Genomic DNA, 15,713 nt, shown 5'->3' with positions numbered 1-15,713 from the left:
CCCAACATGGGTGGGACATTGCAGTTGTTGCAGTTGTTGGGGAGGAGGAGCTGCTCCTAACCGTATGGGCTGGTTCATCCATGTCAGTGGTGTCAGACCTTGTGGGAGTGATGAAAGTGGATATGGGCCTTGTGGGACTGGTGGAGCGGCTCCTGTGCTGTCCTTGTGGGAATGGTACACCTTCTCTGCACACTGATCTGAAGTGGTTATCCCTCCCACCATTGGAACAATGTTGCCCAATGGCTGGACACAGCCCTATGTGTGGGAATATGAGTCCACACCTGTAGCATAGTCCTGGTGCCTGATTCCTGTGAGTAACTGGTGGGTATGGTTGTGGTCCGGCACTGGATTGAGGATGTATTGGAGGCTGTTCCATGTGTACGGCTCCAACTGTTTCACCTTTCCTGGGTGCTTCGATAGCGGATGCTTGGACATCCACCCTTTCATGGATGCATACTAGGTCAATAGTTTCTTCTAGACGCAGTGGTTTCTTTAATAGGTGTTTGCAAAATGCTGATGATGTGCATCCTTCGGTTATCCACAAACGTCCTTAGATGAAAAATGTGTCAATTGACAGTATGTTATTTTTTGGGGAGTCTAATAAATTCATCAACGTCTGATGGGGTAGTTAATGACACTGGTTGAAGGAGTACCTTTTGTAGTCATGGTTTGGTTGAACTATCGGTTTCTTGTTGAGGACAGCAACAGCCATGTCGTATGATGTTGTTTCCTGTGTAGGAATTGTTTTGACGATTGTCTTGACCTCTTTTCCCACCAAATTGGTGAAAATGTCTAGTAAAGCTAGTGACTTGTCATCCCCTATGGCTTTGATAAAGTCTGAGAAGTCTTCTAGCTATTCTTCCCTCCTCAGGCCTCTGTCTTTTTGGGGTTGCAGCTGGAATGTAGTGGTCTTTTGAGGAATTAAGCTCTGGATGCTGGTTTGACGTGTGTGAGACCTTGAGCTGCTTGCTCGTCATCCATCTTGTAGCTGTGAGTGCCGCTGGTGTGGTGGCAGTACTGTTGAACTGGGACACAGCTGTGCAGGTAGCAGATGTCAGGTGATAGTTGCCGCATAACGTGACGGACAGAGACGAATACGTGAGCCAGTTACGACGCGAGACTGATTGCCCGCAGTTTCAATTTGGCAGAGGGAAATACTTAAGGTTCACATTATTTCCAAATACGTAACAGAAGACCCGCCCATATTCGTTGAGGGCTACAGTCCTGCAGTTGTAGATGCTGACGAGTCAAGAACAAAAGATTGTAGTCTATTCAGTAGACATCCACACCCTACCGATGAATGAAAACAAAGTTAAATCATTTCGCATTTGGATGTATATGCTGTATTAAAGGTGTTGACTTCTGCTACCTCAAGATTGTGTGCATTACAATCTGTAGTCGTTGGTCCCCTGAAGAAGTTCTGGTGGAGTATGTGTAATTAAATGCAGAATGAAACATGTTGGGCTAAGGTTACACTGTATTGATCAACAGTGTGTGTAATAGGATATTTAGTTGACAAAGAATTTTTCATAAAAGGATTCACCCACTTGTCTCTACACATGAGAGAGTAAAGACACGTTCATTGATAACTGTACTTTATCCGCTATCCAACACAGCTTATGAGTTTTTAACTTTATTGGTTGTAGTCAACCTTTAGGTATTAGCTCTGTTTGCACAAATGTGTTTTAATGTAGTTTGTGATATTTTGTATTGTATTTTATATTGTAATTGTGATTTGAATATTTGCGATGAATTTTTATGTGTTTTTATCCCATTGTGTATATTGTGTTCAATAAAATTTAATGTATTGCATTGAGGATATAGTAATGTTTTACAGTTCTTTATTTGTTTGATTAACTGTTTGTGTTGCGTCCACGCTAGGAGGAGAAAACAGAGAGACAAGAGGGTTTACGTAGTCATTGAGTGTCCACAGTAGTTCTCTGGGGTCAAACCCTTTTGTCGTTAAAATCCCCCTTGTCTCTTCTTTTGTTGTTGGGACTGCTTGCTCACCCATGTTGCAGGTCGACTGCCCTGTGAGCTGAAGCATTGCGGGATGGTCCATTCCAAGTTTGTTGGGCTGAACTGTGTGCCTGGGGCTGTTTCCTTGCTTTGTGTGAGATAGGTGGAGCCAGAGTCACATCGGGCCCTGTTGGGCATACTGGATACCATCCCTGCTAAGGGAGGTTGTGCTGTTTCCACAGAGTATGGGTTTGGAGGACAGATGCAGAGCGGGTATGCCCTAGACGGCAGCAGATCTGCATGGAAAAAGTGCACTTGGGGCACAAGAGAAAAATGTATTACTAAAGAAATAGTGCCTATCTGATACATTTTACAATAGCACAAAAATGCCCACAATGAACCCGGCAGGAGAAATAACACCAACTTTGAAGAACACCCTGCCAGAAACAAAATGGCTATCCAGTGTCCCTGAGCCTGTTAACTCAGATCAAATGTACTCTGACAAAAAATTCAACACCCTCAAACTTACTGCATGTTATGCAAGTGTTCAAAATGCACATGATTGGGCTCTGCTGATATAAGTGTTCTTACACAGAACAGAGTGATGCTCAAATATGTGGAGGTATGCTCAATGTGTCAGCCTTCAGTGCAGGGGTGGTGCTAGGTCTGGAAAAGATCCGGGGCTAGGCTAATGTCGGGATTGACGGGAACTGGGGCTAGCTAGCCTTTTGGTTGTAGCTCACGAGCTTCTATCTTGTGATACATCCAAAAGACCAGGGGCTATAGCACCCTCAGCCGCCCCTAGCAACGCCTCTGCTTCATAGTGTGCTTAGATAAGCCAGGGCTGCGTAACATGCCAGTGCCCGCCCTCGAATGTCTCGTGAGCACTCAGTGTGGCCTTTGTGCTGCTCAAATATGGCAGGCTGACTCGGTGCACCAAGGTCTGCTGCCCGCAGTGGGAGGAGCAGCTGTCCAGTTTGATGAAATGATGGCTGCTCTACAGGAGCAAAGGTATAAGTAATGGTTGAACAAAACTGTCTACTCAGTCCCACATCACTACTATCCCAGCAGTGATCCCAATCATAAAGTTGAAACAGGCAAGGGCCGACAGGTACACCTCCTTTGACACCTTTGGTAATGTGTCCCGAGGGCAGGCTATACTTTTCAGCAGCGGTGGGAGCTGATAAAGCTGCAACACAAACTACAACAGCCCAGTGGAATCCATATAAAAGAATGTCCAACCAAGGTTCTATAAAAAGAGAAACTTTAATAAACAGTAACAATGCACACAAGTAGTAAAACCACTGAAGACCCCCATCTTTAAGGGAAATACAGAGAATACAGACTTTGTGATTACATGGCACTCTGGCGTGGTAGGCAGGGGTGCTCAGGCAAAGGATTTCCACAGCAATGTCAATGTTGAAAATATGTCTTTCAAAGTCAACAAAAGGGAGCTTAATTGTCACTATTGTTCTTTAAGGCAGACCAGGTGGACAGGGCCTCTTCAAATACCTTTGTTTTCTTGTCTTTGGGGCTCAACAGTGTCGAAGTCGGGCTATAGATGCTTTACTGGAGTCGAGCCGGTGTCCAAATGATGAGTCAGTGTCAAGAATGTCCAAAGCACAGGTTCCTGGTGGATCAAGTTGGAATGCAGGATGGGTCGAGTCAATGGGCCTTATTACATGTTTGCCTGTCCGTAACAAGGCTGACGGTAAGCTCACCGGCACCCCTGTTTCCAAACCGGCAAACTACAAGTCTGCCTGCCGGAGCCGCTGTGCCGTCAGGTCTGACCCTGCCGGGTGCAGCGGCCACGGTAGGCAGACTTGTCACGGGAGCACCAGCACCTTTGTTAATGGTGCCGGTGCGCCCATGTCCCCACTCCCATAGAGTCCCATATGACACTATGGGAATGGGGATTAACAAATGTACCGGCGCCTGACTTCCCGGCCGCCAGACTTTTAATAGCCCGGTAGCACCGGGAAGTCAGGCTCTGGTAAATTATTACGAGTCCAGCGGCAACCTGCTGGTAGCACTGGCAGGGTTACCGGCAGACCCGTAATGAGGCCCAATGTCTTCCAGAGGATCAAGTCTTCGTTTGAGTCAGCAGTGAGGCGATTCTTTTGCTGGGCTGAGTCATCGTTTGGGATGGCAATTCGATGGCTTCTAGCAGGTCGAATCAGCATTCAAGTCTGTTGCTTCTTCAGAGTAGGGACAGTGGTCGAATCGAGAAGGTCCCCTACAATAGGTCAAGTCGGCGCCTGGACCGCTCTAAGAGCAGGTAAGCAGTTTGAAGTCCACAGAGTGGCAAAAGCAGCACCGCAGGTCCTGTAGTGGCTCAACGTAATTTGAGAGTGGTTGAGCCGGCTCAACAATGTCTCTAGGTGGGAAACAGGGGTTCTCAGCTGAGTTACCTGAAGATCCAATACAGGGTCTCCAGGAACAAGGGGAGTCATTTGTGGCACCCTTCTACTCCAGAAAGATTGTATAGCACCTGCAAGAGATCCATCACCTCTAGTGAGCAGGATCCTGGTTCCAGTACACAGGCAACACAGAGGCCTTGATCCACAGCAGTGTCACCCCAAATGTGATATTGAGATGGGTCAGGAGAAGAGTTTTCCTCTTCCTTTGTAGCTTCTTTCATCACCTCCATGGCAGAGGACTTTGGAATAGACTCTACCCTGAACAGAGTTCCAAGTGAATCCTTCTTGTCTTGAAGTCCAAAGATGAATCAGCTAATGGCAGAGTCTTCTCCCTTAAAAAGGCAAATGGGTACAGAGGTTTGTACTAAAGCAAGCCTGTTATCTGGGGTCCAATCATGGCTGTGGTAACAAGTAGCCTTTGCCTTCTGATATCATACCCAGAGAGCTTTATCTGAAGGAAGTTGGAGGAGGCATGTAGTTTTGGGAGCCCTAATAGAATCTAAAATTGTGGAACCCCTCTCTTTGGCTAAACCTCTCCTATGGCTACTCAAAATCCACCCTTCTTGCCATGTATGCCTACTTCAAAAGAACTCCTGTGAGCATCACCCTGGTGTGAGAGTGGCTTTGTTATGTCATGGCTGTCTTTGAAGTATTCTTTCCCAGGGGGACTCCCAGGAAGAGTTCCTTTGCCCTGAAGGAAGGTGTCACCTTCCTCAGAGGAATAGAAGGAGCAGCTATCAGGGGCAGGCTCCCACATGGTTGTTGTGGACACACCCAGGCCCGATTGGAGCACTGCTCACAAAGCTGACAGCAATATAACATCCAAATGTTGTGGCTGTATAATTGTGTGACTCCAGTAGACACCATACAATAATCATGTGAGGCTTACATTTTCAGTTTAACATACCACCAAGTTGTCTAGGTTACACACACTTGTTATGTTTTTTTAGCAGAGGTTCAGATCATTAAAAGGCCACTTCTGCCTGCTGGTACTTTGCGTTCAAGCAGCTGTCAGGAATGCGCAAGTGACCTTTGAACCTGACCTGCTTCCACAGCAGGACAGATGCTGGCGATGTCAGGAGACTCTCACAGCAAAAGTACTTGAGTGTACTATGTTTTTGGCCTGGGGCATTATGAAAGGGGGGTCTGATTAGCAATCCCCCCTTTCAGAAACAGAATAACTTGCATCATTTTATTAATAAAAAAAGAGAAGGCTTTTACACCTTGCAGATAGCATTCCGTCCCATCGATTTTCCCTACAGGTTGCTATGAAATATGCCAGTGCATGGTGCTAATGAACCTGCCTGAAGAAGGTGGCCATTGTACCAGGAGCTTATAGTGTTCATCATGCTTTGAGTGGGGCTCAGAGTGCAAGAGGCTATTGTTGCTCAACATGCCAGGGCTGGTGTTCAATGGAACAGGTATGTTGCTTGTGTGACCCCCCAGATCACACAGACCATACACATTTAGAGATTAGACAGGCCGAGTTGTGCCCCAAGTTACACAAACTGTATATCAGAAGTCCGAGAGTTGTTCTTGAGCAGGAGGGGCAAGAATGTGACTTTTCACTCATGGAGATCCTGAGGGTATGGACAAGACATTCCGCAGAGGCTCCACACTGAAGAGAAACAGGCCCTGTTAAAGACGTGCAAGGACTTTTTTCTTGAACTCAGTTAGACCTATATGACAGTTTATGGAGATCTCAAGTTGTCCAATATCAGGCATGAAATTATCAAACTTCCTGGCTTTTAGGCCCCGATTTTGTATTCTGGGGCTTGTGGGTGGGCATTTATAATGTGCACAGGAATGCAAAATGTTGTGCGCTAAAACTGCCGGGATTTACAGAAAATGGCTTTAGAGCTATTTTTCTGCAAATCGTTAATAAACAAGAGTGCTAATGTAGTAGAGTGTTCAGGTGAGGAATGCTGGCAGTGGCTTGCCTGTATTATTAGCTTTGGTGGATTTTGCAATTCTCATATTGAACAGATACTTTTCATGTAGACATGTAGATGGGGGGGCTCGTCCATAATGGGTGATGGGGCTCCAAACCATTACCCATTATTAAAGGGCCAAGCCAGTCCATTGAACACCCTAAACGCTCCTTCAGCTGCAGCAGGAAGCTGAGAGTGCGCTCCTTGGTGGAAACGTGGTTTCCCTTTGACAATGCAATACCCCGGTGCGGATGCCCAATGGGACATGAAAGGTCAGGGCATTTTTCTTCCGCAGGCTTGCATGGCCCAGTGGGGTTCCTGGCTGGTGTACTGCAGGGCCACATGCGCGAGGGCGCGCTCCTGCACCTCCCCGCACATTTGGAGGGCATGGGCCCGCAAGATGGTGGTGTTCTGGTTCCACCATGTATGTACAGCAGTCAGGAAGCTCTCACTGCCTCAGGGTTCCTATCTGTGTGCTGCAAGGGAGCCAGAGTGCCATCGTGAGAGGTGGTGTGATGCTAAGGTGTCTGGAGTCCAGACTGTGGCTGCAGGTAAGAAAAAAGCCCATAAGTATGTATGTCTTTATGTGTTCATGTGTGCCTTTGCAGGTTTGTGAAAGTGCACATGTGCATAAAATAGAGTATGTTTTTTGGGTGTGCATGTGAATGAGAGAGTGTATGCTGTATTGGTGTGCATGGGAATGAACGTGAGTATGTGCTGTATGTATGTGTGTGCTTGCATGTGTGCTCGGAGGGAGCAGGTCCCTGATTGGGGGACGGCCTATATTGATGCAGCAGCATTTTTTACTGGCATTAAGGTAACGTCAACATGATAAGTGTTCTTAGTTAACCATAATGACATGCATTGCTGCAGCCAGTCTGGGCATGTTTTCGTTTCGTGGCATGGCATTTTTTACTGATAAATTTAAGAGCAGAATGTTCTTATGAGGGGATACTGGCATCTATTAGTGCATCCAGCATGGACATGTATGGGTGGAGCCAGTATTAAACAATATTTTTATACTGGGATGTATTGGTGGCAAATATGAAAAAATTGGAAAATGCTCTTGTGCAATGTTGGCGACTTGCGTGCTATAAAATGGACTATTTGAGCCCATCATTTTAATGTCTTTCTCTGTGGAAGAACCCCACCAAACCTCTCTTGATTAGTTGGGCCACCTTGCTGTGCTTGGTCGCTCATACTTTTTCATGGGAAATATATACACCTCTCCAATTAAAAAAATTCACCAGCCTCCATAGCCTGTAACATTACTGTTGTGCGGCTGAAGTGAATACATTGACCTCTCCTAGCCAAACAGGTTCATTCCAGGGGGGCTGGTACACATATATATAGATCTCAGGGGAACCTGTGTGTCCTGTATGTCTATGTTATAATTCAGGTCTGTCTCTGCGCTTTTGTGACAGCAGCACTTGTGCTCCAAAAACAGTACACCCGCGTGCTCCTTTAGACACCTTAAAAACGAATAACATGATTTGATTAACTACTTTAATGTGTTTACAACTCTTTTGTCGCAAATCGTAATTCTTTTACCACATTATTGGTGAGAATTCAGTAAGTGCAAAATTAAATAAAATCGACCCCCGCAGGGAACGTCAAAAGTCGACCCCCGTGCACGTGGTGGTACTGTTTGCAGGCTGGTCAGGCGGCACACCTTGACCCCAAGGCTCTGTCAGGTATCCACGGCACGTGGTCCCCATGCACAAACAGGCGGGTCAGGAACCGGTGATGGGCTGCAGGCAGGTGACAGGCAAGCCCCTAAGTTTTTACCCTGTACTTCCGGTCCTGCGTTGTCAGCTCCCACCTCACCCCATCCTCTGTCAGCTGCCTCTGGGCCGCTCATCCTCCCTCAGGGCTCGGGATAAATTAGGGCTCGCTGCATAAGCCGACGCTTCGTCAATATTTCTTTAGTGAGGCCATTGAATGTTGTTGAACCCGCCAACGTTTAAACATATATTCGAATCCTAAACTATAAAATGGCAGCTTACCCTGTAATGTGCATTACTATTGATGGAAGTGTCACTGTAAATTAATGTTTTACCAGAACGTCTTGAGTAATCTTCCTTTAAGTTGCTTTTCGTTCTGCAGCCCACTTGTCACCGTTGTCTCCTGCCCCCCTATTCTCTTGTATACGCTCTCCACCCCCTCACTTTCTTTTTTCGTTGGATTTTAACAGGTGAACACCCCAACGGAAAACCGCCTTCTGACCACTCACACTGAACCTTCATTTTGGTTCTAGGTGAAAATGTCCTCAGGAAAATGTAGTCATGTTAAAAATGAGCCACCAAAAGTCCTTTAAAAAAATGGAGTCATTGACTACAAGCAACGCAAAGTGTGAAAATGTTGCCAGTAATAAGGTCACCTAAAAGGCTATTTTTTATTACAGAAAAGCACAAGGCTCTAACCCTAACAAGGACCCAAACCCCTAATCACATTTCCACAACCACCCTAGCTGCTACATTCCCAAACCTTTCCCTAACTCAAATTACAACTTTTATTTTACCCTGAACCTTTCAGCGCGCAAAAGCATTTTATTTGCATGTCACTCAATACAAAACAACAACAAAATATAAAATTAAAGTGAACTTAACTCCAACCCCATCTCCAGCTCACCAGAAATGGCAGCGCCTTTCCCTCCAACACTTGCCCTTAGCCAGTATAATAGCTCAGTGGGTTTAGCCCTCCCTGCTGCAATCTGTGTGTAATCTATAGGACACCAGCAAGGTCAACTCAGTCTTTCATCCTTCCAAGGTCAATACCATTGAGTACAAGTTTCAATTGGGTGATAATCATTCCAAATAAAAATGTGCATGTAAAACGCTTTGGATAAAAGCGCTTTATAATGACAAGGTATCACAATCCTTAACGCTTACTCTATCCTAGCCCCTATCCCACGCTAACATCAGCAGACCTCCCCAACCTGCCTGTCTCTTTCTTTAACACTCACTCAAAACCATTACCCTTTTAGCCCTAATCTTACCATTACCCCTAACACGGACGATGAAACTTGATCCCCCCTAACAGCTAACCAAACCCCATTATCACCGGCCCTCCCACAACTACACTTATCCTAACCCTTACCCGAATTTTAATCTAAATCGTTACTCTAACCCAAACCCCTATCCAAATCAAGAGCCAGGCAGTCGCAAGCCCACTAAACCCTTGCCGCATTACATTTTTGGCCACTTTTCAGCTGCATTTTGTTGACTACTTTTTTGCTTGGCGACTGTTTCACTGCAGATGTATTTTCACCATGAATTTTATAATGACAACTTTTTTGTCGGCAACCTTTTCACTCGACCGTCATTTCTACTGTCCATGAAGCAACGTGCCCGCCTCTATATACTTGTTTCTACCATTTTACTGGGGGGTTGTGGGTGTAACAGTCAAAACTTTATTTTCCTCGCTTAATTGTCGAACTTGTACTTGTTTAACTTTCATTTTCAAACATGTAATGAAAAATGTCACACGCTGTCAAAGAGCCGGCCCCTTTGCAGAGAAAGGTCACACCCTGTGGTCGACGCAGGTCACCAAAACATATGGCCTTTCAGGTGGTCAACGCTGTCTCTGATTACTGAAATCCACTCTCCTGTTCATTACCTTTCCTCCCCGTTCTCCTCTTTGTTCCCTCTAGCCACTTGTCCGTTCTCCCCCCACCTTCATTGACATGTTCCCATCTCCCCTCCTGACTCTCACCTCTCGATCAGGGCCTCCTCACTTCACTGCAGGGGCCCTCGCCTTCATGGCGCAGGGCGGCTCCTCTCCCTTCAAGCCTCTTCCGCCTCTAGGTATGAAGAAAAGAGTGAACTTCACAACGTTTGTGCTCTGCCTTCAAACCACAGCCACTTCCTCTCCTCTCCGAGAACAAGATGTGAGAGCTGAGGTGACCCACGTGGGGGGAAGAGGGGAGGATGGGGTATTATCAGAGAGAGCAATACACAAAGGCCATCCTAAAATTTAAAAGGAGAGGAAAGAAAAAGCCGTCGTGGGATGGGACATGCACGTTTGAGCATATCCCATCCTAGCACATGGCCCCGCCACACATGCTCATTGTGACGGGGCCAGGTTTAGGGTCAGTGGGAGTTGGTCCCCCAGGAAATCGAAACCCTGAAAGCGCGCTCTCTATCCCTTTCCAGGGTGTTTGAACTCAGTCGCAGGAACGAAACAGGACCGGGATTATACGAGGTAAGGAGGGGGGCCTGGGGTGGTTTGTGGAATCAGTGGGGGCTCTGGGATTGTTTTTGGAGCGGGTGGGGGAGCGCTGGGTTTGTTTTTGGAGAGGGTGGGGGAATATGCAGGGTGTGAGTTAGGGGGAGCCAGGGATTGTCTAGGGAGTAAAGTAGGGAGGAGCAGGGCAGGGATAGCCCAGGGCAGGGGAGGCTTATCCATAATGAGGGGTCGTTGACTGAGCGGCCCCCTCAACCATTATGGAGGAGCGGAGGGGCCATCCCAGTAAAACACTGCTTTTTCCAGCTGTAGGAGCGCTCCTGGGCTGGCTGAGCTGTGTTTCCCTTGGACAGTTCATTTCCCCAGCCACACATGCTCAATGAGCCATGCAAATCTGCAGGGACGTCATTTAGGGGTCGCCAGGGGCAGGGACGTCATTTCACCAAAATGCCAGGGGTAGTGGAAGTGACATCACAGTGCCACACCCCCAATAGTGACATCACAGGAAGTGATGTCATTTGACCACACACACCCCACAGGAAGTGATGTCATTTGACCACACCCCACAGGAAGTGATGTCATTAGACCACGCCCCCGCCATGACATCACAGGAAGTGGCCTAATAAAGCATTATCGCTCAGTGCATTAAGAAAAAAATGGTTACGATATCAGTGTATTGTGACATTTCATACAAGAATGGATCATCATATGTATCAGTGTCAAGGTCCATGTTGCCACGTGAAGTGTATGAACCCCAATCCCCTCTTTATGTGGATCTGCCCTGTTATTTCAACATGACTACAGTGCGAAATCACATTCTGGGGGGACAGGGATGGATAGGCGGGCACGGGGATAGGGGAAAGCCAGGATAAAAGGGGAGATTGGAGAATATTTCAGCAGAAAACATGTATGGCATCCTCAGTTTTTAATGACTCTTCTGCTTGTGTTATTTTGGCTGCCAAAATATTAGTTCAAAATGTGTTCAAGGCATACAGTGCATTACTGAGTGATACAAACTTCAGTACCAAAAGCCTCATCAGTCCAGTGCCCAGATTTTATGGGGGAAAAAATCCTGGCTGCATTTTGCATTACTCCCACACTCACCAACACTCTTTATATGCCTAGGTTTCTGTTCCTACATGTTCATTGTCTTCCACAACCCGCACCACAATGGTACACATTCCAACAATTAGTACTATTATATAGATTTTTGGATAATGCCCAACAGTTGCTCTTCCTTCACTCTGATCATAAGACTTAAAATGTAGTTTCTTACCAGATTGAGCAGAACAGTGGCTTGACAGACGTGCCGGTGCTGCTGTTTCAATGGCATGTGAGGTGAAGATTCTGACTCGAAGGCAGGTTGTTGCTTAGGTGACTGGAAACCAGAGGAGAGGTCTGTGAGTGTTCAATGGCAACAGATCAAGAAGACAGAACTCCAGTAGTGGAGCTGCAGGTGTTTGGCAGGGAAGAGGCTGCAAGTATGGCAGGTGCTGTTTTGAGGTCACAGAACTCTGGTAGTGGAGCTGCAGGTGTTTGGCAGGGAAGAGGCTGCAAGTATGGCAGGTGCTGTTTTGAGGTCACAGAATACTGGCTGTGATGCCGATGGTGCCGGGCTGGTTTTAACAGAGGGCACTGACTGGGTGTGTCTCATCATTGCTTGGTTGACTACAAATCAAGGATACAATGCTGGCATTGTGAAGACAGAACTGTAGCTGTGGGGCAGCTGGTGACTGGCTTAATGGAAGTTGCTGCTTAGATGGCTCATCATTGCTTCCTTGACTGGAAATGAAGAAGAGCCAGGCGGGAATCGGATAGCAAATGTTTTCATAACACAAGACTCCAGCTGTGCTGCAGCTTCTGGCTGACCTGTCAAGAAGATGCTGATGGAGGCTACTCAGATTCTAAGAGACTGGCGGTTGACAGATGCTTGTGGCTGTGCTACTAGTAGTGCCTGTCCGGCTTCACAGGAAAAGGCTAATTGAATGTCTTGCTGTTGCTTAGACTAAAAATCTGTAGAATGCCGGCGGTGTGGCAGATGATGCCATTTTAAAGACACACATGATGTTTCTGACGTAATGGTCCATTGTTGCTTAGCTCACTGGTAAAAAATAGGATGTTGACTAAACTCAACAGCATACCATGCAGTGTTTTGAAGATGAGACAAACTGGTTGTAGTGCATGAGCGATGTATCATGGCTGACTTCATGAGGAGAAGAGGCTGGTAATGTAGGAGAGTAGCAGATGGTGTTGGTGCTGATTAGGTCTGCGTGACTTGAAAAGAAAGACCTAACTGGAAAATTGAGCTATAATCTAACAGTGTCAAAGAATATAATGGTTCATCTTTTCAGAGGATACCTCCTGTGTCGCATGTCAGCAAATCGGTCAATGGCATCTCTCAAATTTACCTCGTCAACCTCCATAGGTTCACATGCCATTACCAACAAATCACTAAGTCTGTTGTCTCCACATCTATTTCGCAAATAGTTGTTAACTCTTTTCAAACAGGAGAAGAACCTCTCATTTGTTGCAGTTGTAATCAGCAATGCAAGAACCAGATCCAACAGATTTAGGACATCAGAAAAGCCTCTTGGAGATTCATTGAGATAGTACCTGACAGAGTGAATACCTGCTAAAGTCTTGCCAGATAAATAGCTCCTTGCAGTGTCATGGCCTGAATGCAATGCAGCATAATCTACTTGGGGCCCTAGGTAGTGCCGAGCAAGAAGATCTGCAGATGAGTCCTCCAAGAAATTTTTAGCCCTTGGATTGAACATGCCGGCAGCCTTGATAAGCCCTATGTTATCTATAAAACGAGCATCCAACTCTCTTACAAACCTATCCAAGGTGCAGAAAAACACCTCTTGCTTTACCCGTTCAGTCTGTGGCATTCGATCCTCAGAGTGCTCATAATGTCCAGGCCTCTTCCCTACAGTAGTACCAACAAGGTATTCTTTGAGTTTGCTGCTCAGTTGGTGCTGCCTTACTGGTAAAGCTCTGCGGTCGTGGTCTTCAACTGTTTCAATACCACATTTTTCTGCCAATTCCATTGCGTCATTGACGATTTTCACCCAATGGCATTCTTGTCTAAGGTTGACGAGGGCAGTTCTTGTCACTTGAATTAGGTGACTCGCATCTGGCAAATCAAGATGCTTTCTCTGAAGTTCATCAGATAACACACAAATCTTTTTCAGAATTGCTTCCATACTTAACAAAGTTAGCAAAAACTCAAAGCACTGCATATTTCGGAGAGGTCCTCTGGCATCTGAACAAGCCTTCTTGTCACATTGTTGCGATGATTCTATTACACTGAGAACAACTATAATGGTTTCAAATCGAGCCTGTATTTTTTTAACACACGCGTACCAATAAAACCATCTAGTGCCACAAAGTCTTTCTAATTCTTGTACTTCCAGACCGCTTTCTGTTTGAGCTTTTACAAAGAGTTTGTGCCGAGGAGAACTTTGTGAAAGGAACACATACACAGCCTGCAAAGTTGAGAAAAAATCCTTCACTGTTTGTATGTTAGTGATAGTTTGCACTAACGCAAGGTTTAGACGATGTGCATGACAGTGAATGTAAACTGCCTGTGGAGCAATTTCTTTTATTTTCGCTTGCACTCCATTGAAACAGCCACTCATAACTGATGCCCCATCATAGCATTGTGCCACACAGTTCTTCCAGTCAAGGTCAGCATTGCGTACAGATTTGTCAATGGCTGCAGCTAAACTGGAGGCATCCAACTTCTCCATGTGGTAACATCCCATGGCTTTTTCCTGAATGTTCCCATCTTGATCTACAAACCGGCTCACAAAGCTCATCTGTTCTTTATGCGAAATGTCTTTGGTTTCATCAACCAACACTGCAAAGTGCTTTGTCACTTTCCTAACGATATTCTGACGTATAAGATTTGCCACAACTGAGATCATGTCATTTTGATACTCTGGAGATGTGTAGTGCCCATATCGTCTAGCCATTTTTACTTTAAGAAGTTCATTATTATCAGACAGCAAATGCAATATTGCTATGAAGTTTCCCTTATTGTGGGAGTCTTGAAATTCATCTCTGGCTCGGAAAGCAAGTCCTTGACGACCCAAAACACATACAACCTTTAGTAACTGCAGCACATGTTGACGATTCTCTTCAATCTCTTGGTCCCCAACCTTTTCTAGCATTGAAACAATTGAGTGGTGAGGGCCTGTAGTCTGTTGTACACGCTTAAAGTCTGCCCAAGCTACAACCGAAGACTTATGCTTATCAGAATCTGAGTGCATCTTTAAAGAACGACGTGTCTTGTCCCATTTCGCGAAGCCAATATCAACAAATGGAACATTGCCACGTGCACGCCCCCCTCCTCCAGAATTAGAACCAAAATGTCTGCATGCAAAGCAGTATACTTTATCTTTCAGAACGGAATATTCCACCCAAGGATATGTTTTGTAGTCTCCGTTAAACTTACGGGAACCAGTTACAGGGTATGTAGGAAGTTTTGGCTGTACAGGGTCACTGCATGGATTTGGGGACAGATCAGTCACCACACTGTCATCTAAATTGGGAGCTGGAGATCTTCTTGGAATGCCCTGCCCAGCTAGACACATCTGCATACTGTTATCGCTCTGCAACCAAGAGCTGCTTGTGCTCTCCCCGAGGAGTGAAATGTCGGGAGAGCAAGCACCAGTAGGAGGATCATCAAACATGCCAATACGGGAAGAACAATCCTCAACATCAGGGTTGAAAGAGCACTCTGCGCTATCCAGGAATGTTGAAGTGTTGATTAGGTCATCAGCATCACGTGAAACCGTCACAGCAATGTCTGCACGTGAACAAGAGCCATCAGTGACCACTACAAATGAAGGAGATGCTATGTCAGCCAAGGAAGGTGGAGCTGTAGACAAAGAGTCAGCATGTGGAGATAGTGAACCAATGTCAGCACATGTAGATGCACTGTCTTCATCTGAAGAAGCAGCTTTGCTGCCAGCAAGAGTTGATGTGCTGGCCGATGGTTGGACAACATGTGCAGCTGTGTTTGAACTGCCACTTGAGGTATCATCAGACCTCTTGCGCTTGCTTGAATCAGAGCCTGGAGTAGGGCCAGCTCCTCTTGCTTTTGGAGAAAACATATCAACGATTGACCTCTGTTTTGGATCCTTGGGTTTTCCTGTAGGTGTAGACATGTTCGTTCTTTTAGTACTGCTAAATAAGAAGCTATTATTCAAGC

At 46.0% G+C, this 15,713-nt stretch overlaps 1 protein-coding gene across 1 annotated transcript in view; it reads right to left on the bottom strand.

Annotated features, from left to right (window-relative positions):
- The window catches only part of TBC1D10C (TBC1 domain family member 10C), a 211,256-nt gene extending 201,107 nt beyond the window's left edge, over window positions 1–10,149 (bottom strand). Inside the window, exon 1 of the mRNA XM_069628960.1 lies at window positions 10,025–10,149. The gene's annotated coding sequence lies outside the window, so the exon portion shown is untranslated. The remainder of the gene's footprint in view (window positions 1–10,024) is intronic.
- Window positions 10,150–15,713: the final 5,564 nt, after the last annotated feature.

The sequence above is a fragment of the Ambystoma mexicanum genome, chromosome 12, assembly GCF_040938575.1.
Source record: "Ambystoma mexicanum isolate Mex_15411 chromosome 12, UKY_AmexF1_1, whole genome shotgun sequence".
In the NCBI taxonomy this organism is placed as follows: Eukaryota; Metazoa; Chordata; class Amphibia; order Caudata; family Ambystomatidae; genus Ambystoma; species Ambystoma mexicanum.
Note: the sequence above shows the minus strand (reverse complement) of the source record. Positions and strands in the feature narration are given on the sequence as shown.